General features: G+C 57.0%; 1 pseudogene; it reads left to right on the forward strand.

Moving 5' to 3' along the window:
* The first annotated feature begins 570 nt into the window (after nt 1–570).
* The window catches only part of LOC135273194 (lanosterol synthase-like), a 35,634-nt pseudogene continuing 13,891 nt past the window's right edge, over nt 571–22,313 (forward strand).

Raw genomic sequence — 22,313 nt, forward strand, 5'->3', positions numbered from 1 at the left:
CCCCCCGCCCCGTCGGCTCCACCCGCCAGCCCCGCCCCTCAGTCCCCGCCAACAGGGCCCCACCCACCTCCCCCCGCCCCGTCGGCTCCACCCACCACCCCGCCCCCACCGCCCCACCCACTAGCCCTGCCCCTCATGCCCCGCCCCACTCCGCGTGGGGCGCCGCGCGCTCAGCCACTGTGGTCGCCTGGCACACCCCGGGCGCACGCTCGCGGGGCTCTGATTGGTTGCGCGGGCATCGGCCCACCTGGGCCTGAGCGTCGGCCGAGGCCGGCGCCTGCGTAGTGCGCGTGAGGGAGGCGGGGCCGGGCGGCCTGTCCGGGAGCGGGCGGCGTGCGGCGTGCGGCGTAGAGCTCGGCCGCGGCGACGGCGGGCGGCACGTGAGTCCCCGCGCCCCGGGCCCCTGGCGAATGCGGGGTGGTCCTGGGTGCTGAGGAGAGCGCGCCGCGGGCAGTGGGCCAGCGGCCGGGGGGGCGGGGCCGGGGTCGCTGATGGCCGGTGGCCCTCAGGTGTCTGCGGCGCCGAGGGGGCCCCTACAAGACCGAGCCCGCCACTGACCTCGGGCGCTGGCGGCTCAGCTGCGAGATGGGCCGGCAGACGTGGACCTACCTGCAGGACGAGCGCGCCGGCCGCGGGCAGACCGGCCTGGAGGCCCACGCCCTGGGGCTGGACACCGTAAGTGGCGTCCGCGAGCGCTGGGACCCCGCGGGGCGCTGAGCGGGGAGCCGCGAGGAGCTGGTTTCTCTCGGAAGGGTGGGTGCTGCGAGCGCCCGGGAGAGCTGCGAGCGCGGCCCCTTCGTCTCCATGTCACGCACAGGACACTCCTGATGTTGTTTTTTAGCATCTTATTTTGAGATAATTTCTGACTTACAAAGACACTTGTAACTTTTTTTTTTTTTTTTGAAGACGGGGTTTCACCATGTTGGTCAGGCCAGTCTTGAACTCCCGACCTCAGGTGATCCGCCCGCTTTGGCCTCCAAAGTGCTTGGATTACAGGCGTGAGCCACCGCGCCCGGCCGTAATTTTGTTTTTATGCACAAAAAGTTTTTGGACCCAGTGTCTTAGTTGCGTGCGTTGTAAGAGATTTGGCTGGTCTCCGCCAAGCCCTGGCCGCCGTGGGAGAGGCTGTGCCATCCTTTGGGCCCTTTCTGAGAGGCTCGAGTCCAGGACCCAGGGGGCATCCGTGCCCCGCCCCACCCTTTGGTGCCTGGTTTATACAGACATCTTGGAGAAGTTGTGAAGAATCCGTGACTGGAAAGTAAAGCAATGAAAATGTGGAACTGTCCTTTTACTTTGCTGAGATGTGATACGCGCATCAGAGTTTCATACTTTTGATGGAAACAGCTGAAACTTTTGCAGTAATTTAGATTCACTATTTTGACTTGGGCTGTGTGTGAGGAGGGCTCCTCTGGCCGGGCAGCAGGACCCTCAGCTCGCTCTCTCTCTCTCTCTCTTTTTTTTTTTTTTTTTGGTCTCTTTACAGAAGAATTACTTTAAGGACTTGCCCAAAGCCCACACCGCCTGCGAGGGGGCTCTGAACGGGATGACGTTTTACATGGGGCTGCAGGCTGAGGATGGGCACTGGACGGGTGATTACGGTGGCCCACTTTTCCTCCTGCCAGGTAGGAGTGTGCTGCCCCAGCCTGAGGGTGCGGCCACCCTGGGTCATCCTTGGGATCCTGGCCCAGCCTGGTCTAGGGTTTTGATGAAGAGGTGAAAATCCGGGAGCTTACATAGGAAAGGACTAGCAAACTCTGCCCCGTGTCAAAGTCCACCTGCTGTCGGTGCTAGGGGATCAGCTAGCCTTGGCCATGTAGGATGACAGGCCCTCTGATAAGGGAAGCAAGTGGTTCTCTAGGGGTCTGTTGCCTTGAGGGAGGAGGAAGGTGGGCTTTGAAGTCTCAGCACAGAGTGGGATGGGCATTCCAGGTGGAAGGCCCAGCCTATGCCAAGGGGCTGTAGGTGGGCCGAGTGGTGGGTGGGAAGCTGATAACTGCTGTGAACTTATCTTGAGCTATTGCAGGGGAGCTCATGCAGGGGAGCTTCAGGTTCAGGCCAGTGAGTAGGAGGGGGATAGCAGTTGGACTGCCTGGGTACTGAACTGCTTTGGCTACACGAGACTATTTTGCATCCTGGGAGTGTTTCTTCACAGAAATCCTCAGCCTTGTAAAATGGGAAATTCCCTACGCAATAGGACCTTTTCCCTAGGACTTGTGATCACATTGTTTCACTGACGTGAGTTCCTACATAAGTAGGGTTTCTTTCCGTGATAGCTCATTGATACGTCGTTTTCTTTTACCACGCTGTCGATTTAAAGTTCTTATATACCTTCGTCGCCTTTCTTTTTAAAACATCTCTTAGCTGTGTCTATCCATTTACTCATCCAAATTGCCTTTATCCTGATTCTGTCCCAGAATAAAACCTGTTGGGACTTTGAATGAAGTTGCATCGGGCTTACGTGTTAGTTTGGGAAGAGTTGGCCTTTAATGTTAAAAATGGTTCCATGGTGTTTACTGCAGTCCAAGCCCTCCTCAAGGCCTGCTCTTCTTTTAGTCCTTAGAATAAGCCTAATGGGATCCATTAGGAAACCGAGGCATATTTATTCCAGGCCACCAGACTAGCAAGACGAGCACTGGGATTCCATCTCTGCTTTGACTCCCAGCCCTGCTGCCACCTGGACTGTACAGCACTGAGTTTTTCTGTCCTGGGATTTGAGGGCCTGTCGTTAGGGGAAGTTGAGGTGCTCTTTCTTCCCTTGGCTCATGGTAAGACGATGACATAGAGTTGGTCAGGAGATGAGTCAGCCTCACTTTGCCTCTGTAGCCTCATCTGTGACTGGATTGGAATCAGGTTTGGTTATGTGCAGTGTCAGGCACGCTGTGGTGTTTGGTCAGTGGGGTTACAGTGTTGTTTTGTTCTTGCTGCTTTGGCTCTGGGCTGAGCTTGCTGGGACCCTTCCTGTGGGCTGGCTGTGAGTTGGGTCTTTTCTTCCTTCTTTCTGGACTTTGGAAAATGCTCCTGGAGTCCACGATCCTGTGTAGACAGCTCCCGTCGAGTGTGCCTGTGTGGCACTGGCAGCACTGTGGTGAGCACTGAAAGGGGTCTGACCTAGCCCCACCATTTACTGGCTGTGCCTCAGTTTCCTTGCCTGTAAGATCAGGAAGATGCTGGCTCTGCAGACCGGCTCTGCTCCTGTCTGCACATTTCCCTGTCCTAACAGCATCATAACTGATAGGAAGAGACGGGCGTGTTTTGGGATAGCTCATTTTATGTGAACCCGTGCAGTGTTTCTCAGCCCATCTCTCCTTCCAGGGCATGTCTGTATGCTTTGTCCACTAGGGCTTCTGATGCTCTAAGCCAGAGTCAGGCATTCATTCCATGGCACATGTGGCTGGGGTCTGCCCTGAGACCTGCCCCATGCCAGGCTCTGGGGGCGCATGGCTGATGGAACCAAGCATGGGGAGTGGAGGTGGAGGGTGGCCTGTGAGCACCGTGCCTGAGAGGACCAGGCTGGGGACGGAGGTTCTTAGTAGATAATATTTATTGTCGCTCCCTCCCCACTGACATTTGCAAAGCGGCATATGCTTATAAAAAATCTATGAAACAGAAAAATATGAATAAGCAAGTAGGTATTACCCCATCCAAGGGTGAGCAGTTTTGTATTTTTTTCCCAGCAGATGTTAAAGCAAGACCAACACTCTCCCCTCATGGAGGGTCCACTGATCTAAAGTGCTGGTTCCTTTTGGACCTTCGGGGCACTTGGGGGAGGCCTTCCTGAGGTGCTGTGCAGTGTTTGGTGTTTCTCTGACCCAGAGGGTCATGCGAGCCAGGCGTGGCTGAGTGGGCTCTGCAGGCCCTAGGCAGGGAGCATCGCCTGTGCTGTGGCTGACGTCTTCTCTGGCCCTGTGCCCAAAGTGCCTGTTGGCCTGGGAGGAATTGCCTTTCCAGGGGTGTTTTTATGGGAAGTAGGTAGCTCCCTGTTGGAGTGGGGTACTCAGGAGGAAAGGGGCCTGGTCTTAGCAGCGATGCCCACCTCCCCAAAGCGAGGAACATCTCTCCTGCCACACAGGCCTCCTGATCACTTGCCACGTGGCATGCATCCCTCTGCCAGCCGGATACAGAGAAGAGATTGCGCGGTATCTGCGGTCAGTGCAGCTACCCGACGGCGGCTGGGGCCTGTGAGTGTGCCTGCCCCGGTGTCACTGCACACGCACGTGTGCGTTCTCATGTGGGAGATGCTTGGGTTTCCAGGCAGCTGCCAGGGGGGTAGGAGGATGGCAGCTATGGGCCTGGGGTCGGTTGGGGAGAGCCTAGCAGGACGGGAGTGGGCTGAGGCTGTGCAGGTGGGGCCTTGGCGTCATAGTTATTCCTATATATGGTCATAAAGAATCCCATAGCTATTCACATTAATCATAAATATACGTATAGACAATCGTGTAATCTTTAATCTCACTAATAAGTCTCAGGTCAAGAAGTATGGAACCGAAGTGGTGTTGGGAAAGAGGTGACCCTAAGGTAGATACTCTAAGCCCTCTGTCACGCCCGCATAAGGGCTGCTGGAGGATGCCTCGGCCGTGCGGCAGTGCCAGCGCTGGGAAAGTGCCTGCTGTTTAGCCAGCTAGGGACGGAGACGTCCAAGATGACTGAGACGTCGCCTTCCTCGGGGGAGTGAGGAGAAAACTCCACTTCTCCAAGCTCTTGTGGTAGGCCTGGCGGCTGTCAGGGAGGCCTGCAGACATCCGGGGGACTTAATTGTCTCTGTGTGACGCTGTGCCTCAGCGGTCACGTTCCATGTCTACTTTCACGTTCTGCGTCAGCACCTGGTTCTTCTCTTTCTTCTCAGATAAGAATTAGTAATAGTAAAATAAATTTTAATGTCCTTGATATTCTTGACAAGTGTGAAAAAAGTGCTGACGCCTTAGGTTTTCTCCTCGCCTCGGCTTCTTGAAAATCCTGAGCCCCTGTCTCCAAGACATGTGACTTACCTGACCCTGTCACTGACCACCGTTGCCTCAGCCTTTCTACCCTGCTTCCTGCTTAGTACTCAGTAAAAGTCAGAGTGTCCAGGCCCTCGGGTGCACCGCTGGTCTCCAAGATTTGGTAGTGGTGGACCCCTGGCCCAAACTCTCTTTTCTCTATCTCTGTGTCTTGTGTCTTTATTTCCACAGTTTCTTGTCTTCACACCTGGAGAGAAGGACTACTTCATGACCTGAGACTTACTAGTAAAATTAGAGATGATATGATTGTATATATGTATATATTTATGATTACATGTAAATAGTTATGTGATTATGATTATATATAGGAATAACTATGTAACTATATCTCTAATTCTTTTCTAATTCAGTATTTATATGAAAACTGACTGAGGCCTCAGACTCTTGCCTCAGCTCTTGCAGGGCTTCCCCACACGGACTCTGGGCTGGCAGCAGGTGGAGGCAGCTGGACAGCTTTCCTGCAGCGTGGCACACACTGGGAGCAGAGCCGTAGCCCAGAGTGGACCGCCCTCGGGAAGGTGTCGAGCAGGCGGGCTAGGTGGATGGAGCGGGGCTCGGGTGGCGTGGGAGGTGCATGAACTGGAGAGCGGCCGCTCAGGTGTCTCCTGTGTTGGCGTGTTATGTCAGGGTAAGGGATGTTGGCATTTTTAGTTTGCTGAGGAAACTCCAGAAAGTTTTGCTTTATTTCTTAGAAGTAAGGACAGATACCAGTTTCCCACCTGTGCTCTGCTCCCGTAGGCACATTGAGGATAAGTCCACTGTGTTTGGGACTGCACTCAACTATGTCTGTCTCAGAATTCTGGGTGTTGGGCCTGATGATCCTGACGTGGTACGCGCCCGGAACCTTCTTCACAAGAAAGGTATGCCCCGTGCAGCACGTGCTGGGTCAAGGGATCATGTCAGCTCTATAACGAGCTCTCACAAACGAGATATAGAAAGGTGCACCTCCAGATGAAACAGTGGGCAAAACACATCAACAGGGAATTTGTCAAAGCAGAAATAGGCAGAAACTGTTTAACTGATGCATAATTTCTTAAAAAGCAAATTGAGAGCCAGGTACAGTGGCTCATGCCTGTAATTCCAGCACTTTGGGAGACTAAGGTGAGCCTAGGAGTTTGAGGCCAGCCTGGGCAACATAGTGAGACCCTGTCTTTACAAAAACAATAAAATATTAGCCAGGTGTGATGGTATGCACCTGTGGTCCCAGCTACTTGTAGGCTAATAAGGCAGGAGGATCACTTGAGCCCAGGAGTTCTGGGTTGCAGTGAGCTGATTGTACCACTGCACTCCAGCCTGGGTGGCAGAGTGAGACCGTGTCTCTTAAAAAAAAAAAAAAAAAAGCAAAGCAAATTAAGACAACCAGGTAATTATTTGTTTCCTGAATTGACCAAGACTTAAACGAAACACATTAATATGTTGCTTGAGGAAGAACACAGAAGCCACCTTCTGGGGGCAGCCTGGCTGCAGGCGGGGGCAGCCGTGCAGCTTGCACCTGTCAAGCCTGGCCTGGCTACCTCTCCTCTTGCCTGTCGGCCCTGACGGTGATTTCAGCCGAGGGAATCCATGGCTCCTGCTGCTCCAAGAAAGTCTAGCTCATGTTGTGGCTCTGCAGAGCCTGGCCTGGTTTTTGCCCCCGGCCTTTCCCAGACCTTCCGTAGCCCATCATGCCTGCCTGCTCTCTGCTGCATGCACAGGGGTGACCTGTGAGCTCCTCAAAGGTCCTTACTACACCAGGGCTCACCATGCACTGGAGCCTCTTACCTTCCACTCCCACCCCGGTGGCTCACAGTTGCAGTGTTACTTCTTCGAGGGCCCCTTCCTGACCTGCCGTGCCAGGTGGAGTGTCCTGTAATGCATTCCCATGAGACCCTGCCTCCTTCCTTCATGAGCTTGTCACTCTTGTCATCAGTTCACTGTCAGCCTTTGGTGTCTTCGATGCTGTGTTCCCAAGGCTGCTGACTGGTTCCCCGCCACAGTCCTGGCGCCTGCCTGGTGGAGGAATGTGCTCAGGCTGCACTTCAGCAGCTTCGTGGGTGTTGCTGGCTTTTGCATACCCTTTGGGGTTTGGAGCAGGGACTCCTCAGCAGTATGTTTAGACAGCATGGCTGTGCCGGAACTGAGTGCTGCTGGAAGTGGCTCTGGCACGTGGGGCCAGTGTGCCGGAGCTGCTCTGGAGTCTGGGGCTTGTCATTGTTCCCGTGCAGGACCAGTCTGCCAAGTGGACATGACAGACTGGGGCAGCTCAGGCTTGGCTCAGAGTGCGAGGCTGAGTGCGTGCTCTGACTGCCGCTCATCGCCTTCTCCAGGCACGTGTGCACCTGGGCCCCTCGCTCGCCTGAGCACTGAGGTGTCCCTGGACCTTCCAGGTGGCTGTCTTCATGTGCTCCTTCCTGGGGCCAGGGGTTGGAAACACCTCTCCTGGGGCTGGAAACACTCCCAGGAAAGCCACTGGTTTCACCTAGGGGCCGTGCGTCCAGGGCATTTCTGAGCACTCTGGAACCTGCTTCTCACATGGGCTTGCAAGATCGCATGAGGCTGCCCTTGGCTCATGGAGAGGGGCACGCTTGACTCCTGGAGGGCGAAGCTTCCCAGCTACAGACAGCGTGGGCTCTGCTGACAAGAAGCAGATGACACGGGCCTATTCTCTTTCCTCTCAGGTGGTGCTGTGGCCATCCCCTCCTGGGGGAAGTTCTGGCTGGCTGTCCTGAATGTTTACAGCTGGGAAGGCCTCAATACCCTGTTCCCAGAGATGTGGTATGCCTGCTGTTGGCTTGGTCGTCGGGTGGCTGCTGCTTCCCTGAAGAGTAGAGTGACAGGGACAGTGGTCAGGTGCAGGCTGTTAGACAGAGAGGGGTGGTGGTTCTGTGGGTGGGTGCAGTTAGGCTCCCGGCAGGGTCCTTGATCGAGCTGAGTCCTACAGGGATACAGAAAGGGGGTTCCCAGCTTGGCAGGAAGGCGGCTGTGCTGTGGATGGGGGTACCCTGAGTCAGGCTACAGGCAGGGTGGGGTGGCTTGCATCTTGTGGGAAACTGAGCATCTGTAGAAGTAGAAGGAGCTGTCCCTCCTGCAGCCTGCGCAGGGGCGTCCCGTGCTGCTGTTGCTGACCTTGTCTCCTTTGCTGTGGAATGTGAAACGTGTCCCAGCGTCACACCTCACCTGCGGACCCAGTGTGCTTGCCTTTAAAAGATCAGTGTTTGTTTTTCTAAACAGAACCGAATGCTTTTAAATACCCAGCAAAGCCAACATTAATTTCTTACTATCTAGTGTCTTTTTTTTTTTTTTTTTTTTTTTGTGACAGAGTCTCGCTCTGTCACTCAGGCTGGAGTGCAGTGGCATGATCTCAGGTCACTGCAACCTCTGGCTCCTGGGTTCAAGTGATTCTCCTGCCTCAGCCTCCCAAGTAGCTCAGACTACAGCCATGCGCCATCGTGCCCAGCTAATTTTTGTATTTTTATTGGAGACAGGGTTTCACGATGTTGGCCAGGATGGTCTTGATCTCTTGATCTCGTGATCCGCCCACCTCAGCCTCTCAAAGTGCTAGGATTGCCTAGCCTAAAAGTAAACTTTAAATTTTGGAATAGTTTCCAATTTCTGGAAAAGTTGCAAAGAGAGCCAAGAGTATTCGCTGGGGCCCTCACCCCATATTCCCCTTGTTGATGTTTTACGTTACCAAGGTATGTTTGTTGCAGCTAAGAAACCCACAGACAATCCTAAGCATTTAGGAGCTCCCTCACCTGGCTGTAGGGTACAAAATGCTAACTGAACCAGGAGGTGCAGCTCCTTGGGGAGTGCACCGATGGCTCGACTGTCCCCCTCAGCAGCACGGTTGAGAAATGCCGCAGGTGCACTGATGCGGTGGGGAACAGCCACCCACCTGTGTCCGTGCTTGGAAGGGCCCAAGGTGTGGATCCTGGCGGAGTGGCAGGCTTCAGTCTTGCGGGTCTCCCACTGACTCCTGCTGTTGCCCCAGGCTGTTTCCTGACTGGGCACCGGCACACCCCTCCACACTGTGGTGCCACTGCCGGCAGGTCTACCTGCCCATGAGCTACTGCTACGCTGTTCGGCTGAGTGCCACGGAGGACCCGCTCATCCAGAGCCTCCGCCAGGTAGGACCTCATCAGGGAACAAAGCGAAGGCTTCTGGGGCTGGGACCCATAGGGCCTGGGGCTCCTGGAATCTCACCACACCTGTCCGCTCACCTGGGGGCCCTGTGGAACCGAGAGCCCTGTGAGCACAGTGGGCCTCCACCTTCCTCCAAGCTCTGCCCAGAGGGGACTCGTGCTATGGGACAGGCAGCAGCCGTTGCCCGGGGTTCTTAGGGGGACATCCAGGACTCAAGAGATGCAGGAGGCAGATGTGCACTGTGTCCTCAGGAAGCAGGCCCTGAGGCGGGGTTTGAGGTGCAGGATGTCTATCAGGCCTGCCCTGGGGAAGGAGGAGGGGCAGAGGGAGGAAATGAGCTTCTGGGTAGGCCTGGGGCTCATGGAGTTGGGGAACTCCACAGAGTGGTCCGCACATAGCCACAATGGCCAGGCCTTCATGTACCTTCAGGGTCAGTTGCTGGAGGGCCCCCCGACACACACCCAGGAAGGGGCTGGTCCAGGGCCCTGAGGGTGGGTGGTGGGAGACTGCCCCTCCCGGTTTGAGCCAGGCTAGCCAGCTGCCCCCACCAGGAGCTCTATGTGGAGGACTTCGCCAGCATCAACTGGCGAAGGGGCAGAGGAACAACGTGGCCCCAGATGAGCTGTATACACCGCACAGCTGGCTGCTCCACGTGGTATATGGTGAGTGCCTCCTGAGGGGCTGGCAGGGCAGCCTGTGGTCGGGCTGTCCCACTCATTCATGAACTCATCCTCTGCCAGTGGCACTGGGCCATCTTTGTGCCAGGCCCCAGGAGGCGGGCCCTTCCACCGAACCGGCAGGGCTGACTTCCAGTCTCAGGAGCTCATTCCGAGCAAGGGTGTGTGTAGGAGGTGTGGGGCGCCCCTCCTGGGCAGGGAAGGAGGAGCTCAGCAACCAAGTCTGGCGGTGGGGAAGGGGAACCCTGGGGAAGGGCAGGTCCAGGTGCGCGGGGCTCCAGGCGGAGGCCAGGGTCCTGGTGCCTGGCGTCCACTGACCCCCGTCCCCTGCAGCGTTCCTCAACCTGTACGAGAGCCACCACAGTGTCCGCCTGCGGGAGCAGGCCGTGCAGCAGCTGTATGAACACATCGCGGCTGACGACCGATTCACCAAGAGCATCAGCATCGGCCCGGTCAGTGCCTCCGCCGGCCTCCGGCTGCAGCCGCTGGGGGTTGGGGTCCAGAGTAAAGTCCATGAGCTGGGAGTAGGGTCTCCTGGAGCCTAGTGCACCGCCATCTGGGAGGTGGCCCTCAGATCCCACAGGCGTTTGAGGACTTCTGTCCTGGTTCCCTGCACGCCCAGCTCAGCGAAGCCGCCCCCCCACACTCGACCCTCCCTCCTGTTCTCCAGTTGCTCTTGTCCTGGGGGGTGCCTGGTCCTCTCCTGGAGGCCCTTCCTGAGATCTTTCTGGCCAGCTGGGAGGGGCGTTTTTTCTCACTTGGTTCCTTCCGAATTCCCCTCCCCAAATAGTTGATTATTTGTCCTTCTCCCAGGGGGTTTAGAGACGCCCAGGGTGGGTGGGAGTAGCAGGGTCCTCGGGTTCCACTCCTGATTCCTCCTGCCTAACCAGGGACTCGGACCTCTCTCTTCTGTGGGGCCCGCGGGGGGCCAGGTATGGGCTAGTTCAGTGACCTTGGAGGGTGCAGTCCCCGGGCTGTGCTGGCGCAGGGCCGCCTCCTGACAGAGTCAGCAGCCCCTGGGCTGTGCCGTAGCTGCTGTGGTGTAGTGGGTTGGCCTTGGCATTCTCTGGATGTACCCCGGTGGCACTGGGCCACCGAGTCCCACCCTGATGCCGCATCTCGGGTTTTCTGGGCCTGATGCCACCTCAGTGAATCACAAATCCCGACTGACCTTGCAGCAGGTCCTCTGTTTTCCGGTCAGCAGTGACGTGGTTCTGTGTGGGTTTCGGTTCAATCCCATATAGAGCACATCTGTACTAAGCACGTTAGAAACATGCTTGCAATTGGATCTTGACTTGTAAGATCCATAAATAAGAAGTTGGGGCCTCTGGAACAGTCTGCTCTGAGGAAGGAGGGGAGCAGACATTTCCTGCTACTGCAGTCCCATGTCCACACCTCTTCCTGGACCCCTCGGGCCCTGCCTCTGTCCCCTGTGTTGTTTCTAAGGCGCCTGACAGCCCATGCCCCTCTGGTTGTGGGCTGACCCCTGTGGCTTCTCCTGGAACCCTTCACTTCTCACTGATGGAGTGCGGTCCCTCCTCATCCTAAGCCAGGCCATGGCCTTAGCTGACACTGCCTGTGTCTGAGTCGGGTCCTGGGTACACAGTTGTTGTCCATCCTCGCTCGGTCCCGCCCGTTAGAGCAGAAGGCCCCTTTCCTGGCCCTGAGTGAGCTGCATGGGACCCTGTCCCTGGGGGCTGCTGTGGGTCTGGATCAGAGCCCTGACAGGGGCGTGTCTCCGGCAGATCTCGAAAACCATCAACATGCTTGTGCGCTGGTATGTGGACGGGCCCACCTCCCCTGCCTTCCAGGAGCACGTCTCCAGAATCCTGGACTATCTCTGGTGAGTGTGGCTGGGATGTGCTGGTGAGGCCTCTCAGTGCAGCCATACGAAGGCTGGATCTGAGCCTTGGCCGTATCCCAGTGAGGGGGCCACCACAGTGCCATCTGGGAACACCGCCAGGGAACACCGCTAAGGAACACCACCAGGGAACACCACCAGGGAGCACCCACCACCAGGGAACACCACCAGGGAGCACCCACCACCAGGGAACACTGCTAAGGAACACCACCAGGGAACACCAACAAGGAACACCGCCAGGGAACACCAACAAGGAACACCACCAGGGAACACCGCCAGGGAACACCGCCAGGGAACACTGCTAAGGAACACCACCAGGGAACGCCACCAGGGACCAGTAGTGTCACCGAGGGTTGTAGAAGCCACCGAGGGTTGTCTTTGACTTGGAAGATTTGCCACCCAGTCGAAGAGTGGGGTGGTCCTAGAAGGTAGAGTGAGGAGGGGCGTGGTGGGCAGCAGGGCAGATGCAGGTTGGCGTCAGGAAGGCCTGTGGACAAGGGGAGCTTGTCAGCCATGGAGTATGCCCTGAAGGTGGGCCCCTGTCATGGATGGCACAGCACGGTCCCATGGTGGGAAGCCCTGGTTGGTCCCACAGCACCGAACACAGGCAGCAGGGCTGAGGCGGCCTGGGGTCGGGGGTCGGGGGTTGGGGAGCCTCCTGCCGCCCTTTGGCTTGGGTGCGCCCTTCCTGGGTGAGTGTGTCCTGTCTTCTCTAGCGTGTGGGCCTCACGCCCAGGAGTCTAGCAGCCCAGCTGGGGCGGCATCCAGGCCAGTGCCAGGCCTTGGGGGAGGGGACAGATGCCCTCCCTGGGACCTCCCTGAGTGCAGGGTCTGGGTAGCCGGCTGGGCTTCCAGCTTTCTCCTCGTGCCTGACTTGGGCATTTTTGTCCTCACAGGATGGGCCTTGACGGCATGAAAATGCAGGTAAGGGCTGCAGGACTGCGGCTGCCGGATTCCTTTGCAGTCATTTCTACCCTTCATTACTTTTCCTTCTGGGTTCATTAAGATGCAGAAATAACTCCTCCTGGACCAAGTCCCGGCAGCGTGTGACCGGACGCTGAGTCAGTCGAGGCCTCTGGCTGTGTCCCCGTGGGTGCCGTCGGTCCCTGTGTGGGTGCCCACAGTTCTCGAGTGTCTGTCTGCAGCTGTCCTGTTTGCTCTTTGCCCTGATGGTCCGAGTAGGCCCACCCGTGTAACGACAGACCCGGAGCTGCAGACGCTCTCCTCTTGTTACCGTGGCAGGAGGCGGCTCTGGTTAGTGGGGGCCTCTCCTCCATGCACTCTTTTTGCTGCTGTTGTTGAGATGGAGTCTCGCTCTATTGCCCAGGCTGGAGTGCAGTGGCTCAATCTCGGCTCACTGCAACCTCCACCTCCCAGGTTCAGGTGATTCTCCTGCCTTAGCTTCCCTAGTAGCTGGGATTACAGGCATGCAGCACCACGCCCGGCTAATTTTTGTATTTTAGTAGAGACAAGGGTTTCACCATGTTGGCCAGGCTGGTCTCGAACTCCTGACCTCAGGTGATACGCCTGCCTTAGTCTCCCAAAGTGCTGGCATTACAGGCGTGAGCCATTGCGCCCAGCGACACTCTTAAGAGGCTCCTTCTTAAGGTTGTGGGTGCACAGGACAGGAGCCTGGAGGGCCGTGGTGGCGTGTGGCTGGGCCTGGGAGCTGCCTGGGAACTTGCCCTGAGTGGGCTGGAACCCAGTCATGAGGGGCACCAAGCACGAGGGAGGGAGGCAGGCAGCCATCGCCACGTCCAGGGAGAGGAGGAGCAGGCGGGTGTGCTGGACACTTGGCCACGTGGCGATAGTCGGTTTCTTTCTGGATCCTTCCCTGAGCTTTTAGAAGATACAATTGTTTCCAGGCACGGATGCCTGACCGTGTCCTTGCCCTCCAGGGGTTGTGCGTCTGCCACCACTGTGGAGGAGGCCCGAGGTGTCTCAGATTTCCCAGAAGTCTGTGGGCTAGAGTAGCCGAGAGCTGCGTTAGGAAGGGCCAGCGCTGTGTTCTGCTATACGGTCTGTGACGTCGGAAGCATCCGCCTGGGTGTGGCCTGCTCCGGGTGGAGGTTGTGGTGGTCTCCAGGTCATTGCTCTACGGAGCGGGTTGGTCATCGAGGTGGGAGGAGAACAGCCCGCTGCACAGGAACCGTGGGCTCCCTGCCTGCACTGTCTATGCCGTGTACTGCGGGTCCTTCTCTACGCCGTCCCGCTCAGCGTCTAGATTTTGTAGATGGTGCTGTCCTGGGTGTGGCCCTGGGGGCAGCAGGGCAGTGTTGAGGGCGGGGTCCTGGCTGACCCTGGTCCTGTCCTGGCTCTGGGGGCCCTGTAGACCCCAGTTCTGTCCAGCTGGGCTGAGCCTGTGCCCCTTTGTGCATTATCACAGTGGGTGTGTCAGAAGCCCAGACAGTGTTGCCCTGTGTGTTGTGGTCTGGTGAGGGTTATGCCCTGCGGGTCTGTCTTCTGTCCCCCACCTGGTTCAGTGTGGAAATGTGGAGTCTCCAGAGGTGTCCGGGGTGTCATGTTTGTGATGGACACACAGGGGCCCAGCACTGCCCGCCCCAGGGCTACTCTTGATGCCAGGTTTCCCCAGCCATGGGCTTTCACCCAGCTGGCCTTGAGCTCCCCCGAGGCTCCCTGGACACGGTCCATGTTTTGTGAAATGGTTTTCTAAACACATGCAAAGTGGATGAGTTACATGAGTAACGGCCCCAGAGCAGGCCCTGGCCTCCCTGCCCCTCCCTGACCAGCCCCCCGCTGCGCCCTCTCTTCAGTGCACCTCGGGCTAATGAGGGCCTCTGTGTTTTTACAGAGTTGCTCTGTGGTTGTCACACCCAGCAAACTTCACAACGGTTCCCGGGTGTAGTCCTCACGTTGCCGTTGGTGCGTGTGAGTCAGGGTTCAGGCCAGGCCCACACGGGCCTTCGCGTGTTGGTATCTGAGCTCCTGTTCGTCCACAGCAGTCTCCCGTGGCCTCTTTTCTCCTCCCTGAAGGGCTTCACGTTCCGGATCTGACCGGTTGCTCCCTCTGTTCTCTGAGTTTTTGTGAACTGGTCATGCACTGAGGCTTTATCCCGTTGTGTTTCTTTGGCGAGAGTGCTTTTCTGGTGGTCGCTGGCTCGTTCCTCCAGTGCATGACGTCTGGATGCCTCTGCCCCCTGCCGCCCCCTGCCACCATCCCCATGTCTGTTGCGGTCAGTGTCCAGCTCTGTCTCACTGGGGTTTGGTCACCGGCCCTTTGAATTGAGACCAGCGTATGTATCTGGGAGTCCAGGTCCGGGGTGACATTTGAGGTAGGGCCTTCCCAGCCTTGTGCAGAGTTTCCATCACCTCAGGTATACTTAGAAATGGGGTCATTTCCAGGCATCACCATGACTGAGGTGCACTGCTCTGACTGGGCGAGGGCAGCTGGATGCTCTGTGTGTGGGTGCTTGAGCCTCTGGGGGATTGTCCAGTCCTACAGGTGTCCTGAGAGGGACACTGTCCTGCCTGGTGGCCCATGAAGAAAGGTGGGGTTCCCTGATCCATGTCTGCCTGCAGGACTCAGCCTTCTCTGAGGCCCTTGTCAGCCATGAGGGGTGCACAGGGCTCAGAGCCTGAGGTTGAGTGTTGGCTGGATAGGAGCCCCCGCACCCAGCCCTCGGGCCTGTCAGCTCCTGGAGGCCGTAGGTGGGAGTGGGGGAGGCTGCTGCTGCTGTAACGCCCGTCTTTTGTGTGTAGGGTACCAACGGCTCACAGATCTGGGACACTGCCTTCGCCATCCAAGCTCTGCTAGAGGTTCGTGGCTCATTCTCTTTTCTCAGCCTCAGCTGACCTTCCTTCCTGTGCACATGAGCCCTCGCGTCCACCTGAGGGCAGCACTGCTGGCCACACACTTGTGGCTCCTTGAAGTTTCCAGTGACCTGGGCTCTGGCCTCTGGTTTGAGATGGTGGTGCTGTGGATGGGGCGGCCTTGCCCAGCAACCCTGGGTGTTGGGCTGGGTCAGAGGCTTTGGGAGGGCAGGAGCTGGAGGCCGTGTGCGCAGGGGAGCCTGGTGAAGGCTGTTTCTCAGCGTGGGCAGGAGGGGGACTCCAGCCTCTTGGAACTGGAACTGCTCATTATGGGCATTCTCCAGCCAATACTGCAGAGAAACAACAGTGGATTTTTATGCTGGTGGGAATGAGGTTGGTGGGATTCTGAAGGTGTTTCTGGAGTGCCCTGAGGGCTGGGCCATTCAAAGGACCTGCCCACGCCGAGGTGCTGGAGATCCTCTGGGCATAGACGCTCACTGGGCAGGTGGGGTGCTGGCACCCATAGATGGTCTCTTCTGCTCCCTTCCGTCTTGTCATATCTCATGGACCTTTGATTTTTTGTCTTTAAAGGTAAGTGCAGCAAGAAACCCTGGCACTCTCTGGAGATATCTGCCAGTTTCATTCTGGTTCCCAGTCGGGGCAGGATGTGGCCAGGACCATCGGGGACCCACTCAGCCATGGTGGCCGTGCAAGGGCGGCTCAGCCTCTCTGTCCTGCTGTCTCTTCCAGGCGGGTGGACACCACAGGCCCGAGTTTTCGTCCTGCCTGCAGAAGGCACATGAGTTTCTGCGGCTCTCGCAGGTGAGGCCTGTGCCTGGGGCCCTGAGGGGGCTGAAGAGGGGGATCAGGGCTGGGATCTCCTACAGGCAGAAGTGCCCGCCTCACCTCCACCCTGCCCCGTTCCCTGCGCTGGTTTCTCAGGTTGCCCCTCCCCACCCCTGTTCCATCCACCCGTCCTTGGGCTGGCCTCACCCGGAGCAGCTCTGTGAGGCTTGCGGGGTGCCTGGGGTGCTGGGGGTGCTGGCAGTTCTGCATCCTGCTCCCGTTGGAGCCATGGTGTGCAGGAGCCAGGCACAGGTAGGGGCCATTTACCCTGAGCTGCGCAGCCTAGACTCCACCTCTGGGTCTCTGAAGCACCTTCTGCCCACAGAGGTGATGCCAGCCTGTGGACGTTCCCTCCTGAGACTGTTTGCAGCGAAAACCCCTGTCCATCCTGCTAGATCAGCTGCCCACAGACGGTGCCCCAGCCCCTAGTTTGACCTCAGTGTCTCACACACGCCTACACCCCAGTCTGCAGCCACAGTCATCCCATACATGCGCCCTAACCTCCCATGTCTCCCACTGTCCCTGCCACGGCCTCAGCCAGTGTCCTTCTGCCTGGAACAGCTGCCCCTCTCCCCCCCAGCCCGTCTCACCATGTCCCTTCAGATGTCATCAGGACGTTGCTTCTGCAGGCCCTCTGGGTGTTCCTGGCCTCCGTGTGGCCAAGGCTGGCACTCGTCTGGGGCTCAGGGAGGGGAGGGGCGTTGTCCTGCTGTGGCTGACCCTACAGCGGACTGCTCCTGCCTCCTGCCTCCTACCCAGGACTTGCTCTGGTTGATGGAGACTTGGGGAGGTTGACTGAACCCTACTACAGTCCAGGCCTCTTCCCTTCTCATTAAGGCAGGAGAGACGGCCCAGGAGCTGAGGTCCACGAAGCTGGGGTTGTTTAGGAGGCAGCGGGAGCCCCTGGCAGAGCACACCACAGAGGCCTGGGCCACCTCCTTGCCTCCCGGCCAGTGGGGAGATCACAGGGGAGGCACGTGCCTCCCGTCTGGGCTAGTTTCAGCCCTTGCTGGCCAGTCACATTTCCCAGCAGCAGTGGGTGGTGAGCTCTCGGTTTGGGCCCTTGGTGCCTCGCAGCACCAGCGGGGGCTGTGGCCGGCACGTCCTGCCTCTCCAGTCCTGCCCCGTCTGTCTCAGTGATGTCCCCGGTGCTGACATGTTCTCTGCTTCCACATTCGCCCTCCATGCTGCCCAGGTCCCAGATAACCCTCCCGACTACCAGAAGTACTACCGCCAGATGAGCAAGGTATGCGGGAGCCGGCCCCGTCCCTGCCCCGTCCCTGCCCCGTCCCAGCCCCGTCCCTGCCCCGTCCCTGCCCCATCCCCCGGGGAGGCTGCCCTCAGCAGGTTGGTCCTTCCCTTTGAAGGCGGGACTCTTCCCTTGGCGTCTTTGGGTGTGCCTCGCATAGGGGCCCATGCCTCATGTTGCTGAGCTGCCTGGCACATGGGGGCACCATTTGCTTGCACATGTGGCCGTGCCTTAGAGCGGTTCAGGTGGTCATGGCACATATAGGCTTCAGGACGCCCTGTAGCCAGGGCGTCCGGGGAAGGCAGAGGGAAGAGACCTCAGCCGGGGTGGGCTGTGACCACAGGTGCGTTCTGTTCTGTGAAATTAGGCATGAGCACAGCTGCTGCTGCGTGTTTACAGTGGGGGTGGGGGACACCTGTGCCCCGTCCTGTCCCGTTGTGAGATCTGAAGGTGTTGAGGGTGTGAGCTGCCGCCCTGAGGGTCTCTGTGCTGGAAGCTGGAGTTCCATCTAGATGTGCCCAGCTTGGGCCCCTGGCCGCACCCACACCTTTGGTGGATAGGCCCCCGTCCTGACTGGGTGCTCTGTGGTGGGGAGTGATGTGTGTGGCTGTGGGGTGGCTCCGAGGACTGGGGTGTGGACACCCTCAGCCTAGGGTCACGGGTCGTGTTCTGCAGGGCGGCTTCTCCTTCAGCACGCTGGACTGTGGCTGGATTGTTGCTGACTGCACGGCTGAGGCCTTGAAGGCCGTGCTGCTCCTGCAGGAGAAGTGTCCCTATGTAACCGAGCACATCCCCCGAGAGCGGCTCTGCGATGCGGTGGCCGTGGTAAGGCTGTGGTCCTAGCAGTCCCGTCCACAGCTCATGTCTGCAGATGAGCTGCGTGCTCACCTCCACTCCCACGAGCCCGACCCCCCCACAATCCGGCCGGGCTGTAGGAGCTTGTCCTTGGACGGCGTTTGCATGTGGAGAACTGTGAGCTCTGGCTGGACCCCTAGGGCTTGCTGTGCTGTTTGCACAGGGCCCTGCACAGCAGGGCTGGTGTCCAGCTCAGCGCGATGCTTGCGGGAGCCGGTGTGGCCCCCGGGTTTCTCTCTGGTGCTTCCCACTGGGTGTCTGAAGGAGGAGTTTCCGTTGGTTTTGGTGCCACATTCTTTCAGCACATCTGGCTGTTGCGTGTGTTTCTGGCAGCAGCACACACTTGGTTTCTAAGTCATGGGCACGTGTAGGGGCGTGTTCCCAGGTGGCTGCGCGTGGAGGCCCTGACGGCTGAGGTTGCAGCTGCTGCTCGGGGCACCCGAGGGCTTGGTTAACGTGGAAATCGGCTTCTTGCCCCCGTTCCTGCCCCACTGGTTGTCAGCCCTAGTGTTGCCTCTAGAAAGCTCCACTGTGGCCTGGGCGTCTGCGTGTGCTCATCGTGTGGGTGAGTTCTCGGGTGCTCTGTGATTTCAGCTGCTGAACATGAGGAATCCCGACGGAGGGTTCTCCACCTACGAGACCAAGCGTGGGGGGCGCTTGCTGGAGCTGCTGAACCCCTCGGAGGTCTTTGGTGAGTGGTCGGCCAGCACCGTGGTACACAAACCCTGGAGCCAGCTTTTCCCCCTTGCCCGAGGCTGCAAGGGCCCAGGTTCACCAGCAGATCTGTCTGGAGTCCTCCCTCAGCCCAGGCTGTTCTGTGTTCCTCCATCCCTAGGGGTGTCCGGATCCCTGTGTTGTGGATAGGAGGGCATCAGGTCAGGCCTAGGGGATGGGATGGTGGAGGGTTCCAGTGAGGTGCACAGCCTGGGCTGGCTCCTGCTCAGTCCACAGGGCTTATGTTCTGTGGAGGCTGCTGTGTGTTGCGAGCCCACTTCGTGGATCCCAGAGCGCCTGCAGGGAGGTGTCTGTGGGGACTGAGGGGACCCACGTCATGGGCTGGTAGGCTGCTGTGTGTGCATGGCTGCCACTGTACTGGTCTGGGGGCAGGATCTCACCCCTGGTCCACCTTTGGGCACCTCACATGCCCCCTTCCTGGTCCCCTACCCATCACACATAGCTTTTTGGGCTGGGATTGCAGCTTTCTGCTGCATTCCCCTCATCTTTGCTCTCTCGTAGTACAGGTGTGTGTCCTGGGCCGGCCAGTGTTTGCTCTGGAGGTTGGTCGGGGAGGCAGCATCCAGGCACGGGTTCTGCACACAGCGACACTCTTGCTTGTCGTGATTTGGCCTGAGTTGTAGGCCCTGGGCAGCCAGGGTGAGACTCAGCACCTTGGTTCTTCCTTCCCTTCCCCAGGGGACATCATGATTGACTACACGTATGTGGAGTGCACCTCGGCCGTGATGCAGGCACTTAAGCATTTCCACAAGCATTTCCCAGACCACAGGGCAGCCGAGATCAGGTACGCAGGGCCTCGGCCCAGGATGCTCTCACTCAGTGTGGGGGCTGCCAAGTTGGGGGCCAAGGCCCTGACACAGCATTCTGTAGCACAGCCCTGCGGCCCATCTCAGAAACAAAACTCACGTAGACGTGGGAGCCTGCAGAGGTTATTGAATGCAGTTATATGCCCTAAAGCCTACAAAGTATCTACTGGGGCTCAGAATAGCATAATTACAACACAAAACTGGATTTTCTCCCTATCTTGTAATAATGTTAAAAAGACATTTCATCCGCGGCTCCACCTGTGTTCCAGTAGCAGTTTTTAAGGGTGGCAAATATTCAAGAAAGTGCACAGGTTGATCTTCTGAAGCAAACAGGTCCCGGTGCCAACGTCGAACATGGCGATGCCACCAGAGCCCTCAGGCGTCCCCATGAGGGGGCCGCCCGCACGCCTGCCAGGCTGTGGGTTTCTGTTGCTCGCTCTGAACCTTGTCTAGGTGGAACCCTGAGGTGTGGACTGCGTGTTGCCTTCTCATCTGCTCGAGGTTAGCCAGGTGGCTGGGGTAGCAGCAGCGTCCTCTCCCTCGGGCCTCTGGTTGAATGCAGGTGCCGTGCTGTCTAGCTGCCTGTCCTCAGCACCGGGGAGGATTTCAGTCTGGGTTTTTACGAAGCGTCTCCTGTGAACACTCTTGGCTCCTGGGTACTTACTTCTCACGGTCATGTACCTCGGAGTGTCGTTGCTATGTCACAGGGTACGTTAAAGGGCATGTGGTTTTTGCGGGTTCGTTATCCTACTATGATTACAGTTTTTACTTTTGTTAAACCTGGTGTAGACTCACCTTGGTCATGATGCACTCTTTATATAGTGCTAGATTCAATTTGAGGAATATTTTGTTAGGAGTTTAACAGCTCTGGTTACTAGAGACAATGGTCTATAATTTTCTTTCTTTTTTTTAAAGATGGGGTTTCACCATGTTGGCCACCAGGATGGTCTCAATCTCTTGACCTTGTGATCCGCCCACCTCGGCCTCCCAAAGTGCTGAGATTACAGGCGTGAGCCACAGCGCCCGGCCTATAATTTTCTTTACATAAAATTATATGAAATTTTCTTTACATAATGTCTTTGTGAGGTTCTCCTGTTAAGATGATACTGAACTCAGAAAAGCAGTTGGAAAATGTTTTTTAAAATACTCTTTGGAAGAATTTATGTAATGTTTGTAATATTTTTGCCTTAAATATTTGGGAAAAATTACTGGAAATGTCAGTTGGGCCTGGAGTTTTCTTTGAGGAAAGGTTTTAAATTAGAAGCTCAATTTCTTTTTTTTTTTTTTTGAGATGGGTTCTTGCTCTGTCACCCAGGCTGGAGTGCAGTGTAATTTCTTTAATAGTTTATAGGACTGAGTAGATGTTCCATTTTTGTGTCGGTCTGGGAGTCTTCCTTTTTCCACTCAGTTTTATACTGATGGGCGCAGAGTGTTCCGTGTCCTCTTAGATGGCTCTGAGCTCAACGCTGACATCCTCTTCTTTCTTCTGAGATCTTATGCCGATCTTTTGAAAAACAAAAACAAAAACCGTCTTAGTCTTTGATTCTGTTTTTTAGGAGAGTTTATTTTTTGTTTCATCAATTTCTTTTCTTTGTTCTTTTCTTTTCTTTTTTATATTTTTTGAGGTGGAGTCTTGCTGTGTCACTCAGGCTGGAGTGCAGTGGTGTGATCTCAGTTCATTGCAACCTCTGCCTCCTGGGTTCAAGTGATTCTCCTGCCTCAGCCCCCCGAGTAGCTGGGAATACAGGTGCTCGCCACAATGCCCAGCTAAATTTTTGGTATTTTTAGTAGAGACAGGGTTTCACCATGTTGGTCAAGCTGGTCTCAAATTCCTGACCTCAGGTGATTCACCTTCCTTGGCCTCCCAAAGTGCTGGGATTACAGGTGTGAGGCACCACACCTGGCCTTTGCTATTTTCTTTCTCCTTTATTTTTCTAACTTGAATGCTTAGATATTTGATTTCAGGTTTGTATTGAAATATGCACTTGAGGCTATAAACGAGTTTTGATATATCGTTCAATTAAAACTGTTGTTTGGTGCTGGCTGCGGCAGCACAAATACTGAAAGTGTTTTCTGTTTCTACTGTTCTTCTCTGACCCTGAGTTACGTGGGAGTGTGCTGCTTCTTTTAACATCTGAGGATATTCTGGTTGTGTTTTTGTTGGAAGCCGTGGGTGGAGCAGGGGTTTTCTTGTGCTTCGCAGGTGCAAGCACTGTGTTCATTGTCTTCCATGGCCTGGCACGGCCTTTGGCCACGTGCTGCCCGGCGGTGTGGAGTGGGGTTGGCCTGGCACGGCCCTTGGCCACGTGCTGCCCGGCGGTGTGGAGTGGGGTTGGCCTGGCACGGCCCTTGGCCACGTGCTGCCCGGCGGTGTGGAGTGGGGTTGGCCTGGCA

The sequence above is a fragment of the Aotus nancymaae genome, unplaced genomic scaffold (assembly GCF_030222135.1).
Source record: "Aotus nancymaae isolate 86718 unplaced genomic scaffold, 86718_ANA_hifiasm-v0.15.2.pri h1tg000348l, whole genome shotgun sequence".
NCBI lineage: Eukaryota > Metazoa > Chordata > Mammalia > Primates > Aotidae > Aotus > Aotus nancymaae.